The sequence below is a fragment of the Alexandromys fortis genome, unplaced genomic scaffold (assembly GCF_014885135.2).
Source record: "Alexandromys fortis isolate MF-2015 unplaced genomic scaffold, M_Fortis_MF-2015_v1.1 scaffold_14, whole genome shotgun sequence".
In the NCBI taxonomy this organism is placed as follows: domain Eukaryota; kingdom Metazoa; phylum Chordata; class Mammalia; order Rodentia; family Cricetidae; genus Alexandromys; species Alexandromys fortis.
In genome coordinates this window covers 14,027,598-14,033,434 of record NW_026067910.1, presented here as the reverse complement: position 1 = coordinate 14,033,434, position 5,837 = coordinate 14,027,598, and positions in this window count along the sequence as shown.

The following is a 5,837-nucleotide window of genomic DNA, read 5'->3' as shown; positions in this document are numbered from 1 at the left end:
GTGGTTGTCCTCTTCGTCATGTCTTCGTCATGCCACCTCTGTCACCTCTGATCCTCCCTTTGACCCTACTTCTGTTGTTACTCCTCTTTCTTCCTCATTCCTATACCTACAGGAATTCTACCAGGGTAAAATGTAGCCCAAATTGTAACTATATAGTTCCTCAAAGTATATGTGTTATTCATAATTTAAAAAGCTTAAGAGCTCAATAAACTTCTGAAAGCAACCGACAGACATCAAAGGTTGACACGAATGGATTACGAATGCATCTCAGTTGGTGGTGTGTTTGCCATGCAAGTGAAAATCACAGCATGCTATTCCTAGCACCACATACACTAAGTGTGGGGATGCACAGTTGTGATCTCAGCGCATAGGAGGCAGAGCAGGAGGATCAGAATTTCAAGGTCCTTCTAAGCTGCACAGAATTGGAGGTCAGCCTGGGCTTCTTGAGACCATCTCTAAATCAACAAAGATTGACTCAGAGAAGACAATTCTTGACCTCAGCGGAGACAGTAAAGCTTGGGAAACTCACATGGATTAAGAGTAGCGGTCATGAAATCACCGCTTCTCCCCAAGTTTTCTTCAAAATGAGTTCTAATGGCAAGACTATCACCCAGAGTGCCTCTGAACATGAAGCAGTAGGCAACACTGCTGTTTTAGATATAAAATTTAAGCCATGTACCAAGTGATGGTGTTTGGAAGAGTTTGGAAGGTTCTGGGTTGTAGGTGATAGGCACAACTCAGATTCAAATGGGCACATTCAGGTTAGGAAGACTTCAAAGCAAGCTAGGCAGATATGTATCTAGGATACAAAACACTGCTTCAGTCAGGTTTATTCCTATTAAATGGGGGCAGGCAGAGTTCATTTCTGTCTGGATGGAACTCAATAGTATAGTGCATAAGAAGTCTGTTGTCAGCTAGGCAATAGTGGGAGATGCCTCTAGTCCCAGCACTTGGGAGACAGAAGTAGGCAGATCTCTGTGAGTTCAAGGCTACTCTGATCTACAGAGTGAGTTCCAGGACAGTCAGGACCATTAAATAGAGAAACCTTGTCTTGGAAAAAAAAAATGAAGTCTATATTGCCTATCAGATTTGTTTTCGACTCCAGAGAATGTATGATCTTTCTTGATATTGAGATAGCAACTTTGAAAGAAAAACAAGAATAAAAGTCATTTGGATTTGTGAAAACTTACTAACATGTTGAAGTTCAAGTCAATTCTTTAAAATTTACACACGAGGGGAAAATAATAGCTAAACGGGTTGCTAGTGGCTACATGGCATCGAGATATACAGGACACAGCACTATCCCAGACCCAGGCAGGATACACTACCCAAATAACAACGCCTTAAGTGATAGACACCATAAGTAGTAGGCACTGTGGATGTTGAGAACATGATAGGACCATCACTAATTGTATTATTAGTAATGTATAATTCCTAGGTATTAGTGAGAAAGACAGAATCTAGGGGAGAATGGAAGTAGCAGGTAGAACAGTAGGCTAAGGAAATGTGGATAAATTATCATAATCCATGTCCATGACTCTCTCTTCCTGGTTGCTATGTTCTGGAAAAGCAGGGACTACTCATCTTATTTATTGAAATTAAAAAATTAGTTGAATTTTTAAAATTTAAAAAATTGTTCAGTTTATAAAACTGAGTGAAAACTCAACAACTTGGCATTTCTAAGCAGACAATGCCATTTGCTAGACTCCTATAGAAATATACTTCTCGAGACACAGCAGCTTCATTTGTCAGCAGACTGAAGTTTGGAAAATTGAGGATAGTGAAAAATGTTCTTGAGCAATGACTGCTTTTTTTTTCTGTTAGAACACTGCCCTTAGTTTTGGTAAGTCTGATTTTTACCTTTTACTTTCTAGCCACTCCACCTTAATCTCACCAATTTCTCCTCCTTTGCTCTTCCATTAACTTTGTGCTTAAGATTGTATTTCTCCTTCTAAGGCTTTTCTATGCATTTTCTCCTGGCAGATCTTATCTGCAAACACATTTAATCTATAACTGATGCTTACATTGTACTAAACGGTTGATGTGCTTAAGAGAGGATAGAATCTAGAGAACAGAAAAACAGGGAATCTCAGGGAAGAAAAATATGTCACATTTTATAGTTTAGAATATTTTCACAAAGTCAGATTGCTTAAGAATACATTAACTTGAGTACATTAAATACCTTAACCGAGGAGAGGAATTTGAAGTCTTTTGGCTGATATAATCAGTCTCAGTGTGTTTGAAGAAACACTCCCCAAATTTTATACATTCTATTTTACCAAGAAAAATCCTTGAAGAATGAGGTATTCTCAACTACTACTTAGTTTTATTTTAGTTGTTCAATTCTACCTTCTTTTAAAATGCAATTCCAGATTATACTATATTCCAAATAGGAAAAGAAAACAAACAAAAGCACTGTGGACAGAGGACTTGGAAAGTAAAGGAAAAAGATGGGTGTCCCCCAATTTCAGATCCAGAGATGGGTCCTCTCATTAATTTGTCTGATACGTTAGAAAATTGTGTAGTGGTTTTTATCAACAGCTTCTTTCTCATAACTCTGAATGTTTTAGTACTTAATAACCTCTTTGGATGTAATAAACAAGCTGAATAAAATACAAGAAAAATGCTCCGGCCCAGAAATAATTATTTCAGATGGCATGATTGTATGTTTACATGTGCGTGAAGAAAAGATGTGTAAAACATCTTTCATGTTTTACAAAGCATTTCCTAGAGTAACAGAACTGGCTTTATACAGGTCAATTGATTACCCCCAAATCTAGGCTCTTCCAGAATCCAGTACTCCAATGTCTGTTCAAACTCTTCCCATAACACACAATGTAAGAGTCTCAGCAGGGCCTTCAGGGAAGAAATCTCAGACTTGTCCATAATCATACTCATCCTTCTTATTTGGTTTTAATATCTAACAAAGACTCAGACAAAGAATAGTAAAATTACATTAAACATATTAATGTACACATTACTTATGTCTATTTCATATTTTGTTAGATTCAGTCATATGTAAAAGCAGACTTATACTACTAAATTAAAGTAAATGTATTTTCCAAGTAAGTCATTCTTTTCTATTTTGAGCACTGGCTCATCTCACATAGGGAGTTAAAAATGCCAAATTGAGTTTCCTTTTATCACTTGTTTGTAAAAATAAATTTACTATCAGTTACAAACCTTATACCTTAAGACACAAAGCTAATAAATCAAAGGCTGGAGAGAACATAGGCCTAAATAAAACTGCCAGTATCTACTCCAAATTCAGAAACAAAGTCATTAACTCTAAATCCAGGCATTCCAGGATTAGGGACTCACAGGCCCCAGCATACTATGTGAGAACAGACATTTGGGCTGACTTTGAAGGACAGTTCTTTTCCAAGTGAGGAAGGATACTGAGCAAACACAGGGGCATGGAAGTATGAAGAAATACATCACAGTTAAAACATGTCTTGCAGAGTTTGAAGTCAGGGATTGTGATGCCTCCAGAAGTTCTTTTATCGTACAGGATTGTTTTGGCTATCCTGGGTTTTTTGCTTTTCCATATGAAGTTGAGTACTGCTCTTTCGAGGTCTGTGAAGAATTTTTCTGGGATTTTGATGGGGATTGCATTGAATCTGGAGATTGCTTTTGGTAAGATTGCCATTTTTACTATGTTAATTCTACCTACACAAGAGCATAGAAGATCTTTCCACTTTCTGGTATCTTTTTCAATTTTTTTCTTCAAAGATTTAAAATTCTTGTCAAACAAGTCATTCACTTGTTTGGTTAGAGTTACTCCGAGATATTTTATGCTATTTGTGGCTATTGTGAAGGGTGTTGTTTCTCTGATTTCTTTCCCAGGCCTTTTATCATCTGTATAAGGAGGGATACTGATTTTTTGAGTTAATCTAGTATCCTGCTACATTATTGAAAGAGTTTATGAGTTGTAGAAGTTCCTTAGTAGATTTTTTGGATCACCCATGTAAACTATCATATCATCAGCAAACAGTGAAGGTTTGACTTCTTCTTTTCTGATTTGTAGCCCCTTGAACTCCTTTTAGTGTCTTATTGCTCTAACTAGGACCTCAAGAACTATATCGAACAGATATGGAGAGGGTGAACAACTACAAAGCTACAGTACTGAAAACTGCCTGGGATTGACATAAGAATAGACAGGAGGACCAATGGAACCAAATCGAAGACACAGATATTAATCCACACACCTTTGAACACCTGATTTTTGACAAAGAAGCAAAAATTATCAAATGGAAAAAAGAAAGCATATTTAACAAATGGTGCTGGCATAACTGGATATCAACATGTAGAAGAATGAAAATAGACCCATACCATGCACAAAACTCAAATCCAAATGGATCAAAGATTTCAACATAAAACCAGCCACACTGAACCTTATAGAAGAGAAAGTGGGAAGTACACTTGAACGCATTGACACAGGGAACCACTTCCTAAATATAACCCCAGCAGCACAGACACTGAGAGAAACAATTAATAAATGAGACCTCCTGAAACTGAAAAGCTTCTATAAAGCAAAGGACATAGTCAACAAGACAAAACTATAGCCTACGAAATGGGAAAAGATCTTCACCAATCCCACATCAGACAGAGGTCTGATCTCCAAAATATACAAAGAGCTCAAGAAATCGGTCATCAAAAGAAAAAATAATCTAATTTAAAAAATGTAGTACAGACCTAAACAGAGAACTCTCAACAAAGGAATCTAAAATGGCTGAAAAACACTCAAGGAAATGTTCAACATCCTTAGTCATCTGGGAAATGCAAATCAAAACAACTCTGAGATTCCACCTTACACCTGTAAGAATGGCCAAGATCAAAAATACTGATGACAACTTATGCTGGAGAGGCTGTGGGATAAAGGGAACACTTCTGCATTGCTGGTGGGAATGCAAGCTAGCCAGGTCCTCTTCCCTTCAGGAATGAACCAACTTACCTTCTTTCATGGTTAGACTAGCTTCTGTTCTAGACTTTGTCTCAAAGATTTATGTAAACTATTGAAGGGTTCCAATAGGCCAGAGCATAGCAAACATGACACCAGCAGATCTTGCCTCCCACCTTCCCTCTCTGTTGCTAAAACATTAGGTCATATTCCTAAAGCTAGCCAGAAAGGTCTAGTCCCTCATTTGGAACTTTCTTGTTCCTGACTCATTTCTGAGACTGAACAAAACCCAACTGTCAAAACATCAAGGTCCAGCAATCAAAAAATCCCTATTTGCCAACCCTATTTACCATGCTCAATCAGAATTTACCAGCCCATCCTAGCTTACTCTAACATACATCTCCCCTTTGTCCTCTTAAAATTATACCTGTAACACTATTTGCTGCTATTTTTGCCTGATTCAGATTCTCTTCACCTAATTTAATAAAGGATCCCTATGGGTTTAAAATTATAACTAAGGAAAACTATAATTATAACTATCTATTCTTCAACTCCATTAAAGACTCCAGAAGAATATAATATTATCTAAGTAAACAAGAAGTGCATTGTAAGCCACTTCCAAAACTCTAGAATTGACAGAACAGTCACCCAAAGTTCTTCTGTACTATTGGGGCACCCATCTTCAGCCTACAGGCCCATAGTATCTGGTATACTTTTGCATGAAGCATAAAATTCCAAAGATAGTTCCACCTATATTGGCAGTTTGTCATTTTCTTCTGTGTCCTGCAGAATGTCTGGTAGACTCTTTCATGAAGCAAGAACCCTAAAGGACTGTCTTACCTTCTTTAGGCAACTTCAGCAATCATTTTTCTATGGGTCCTTTAAGTTCAATCAAACAGTTCAGGCAAGAGCAGTTTATTGCCCTAATGGATAATAA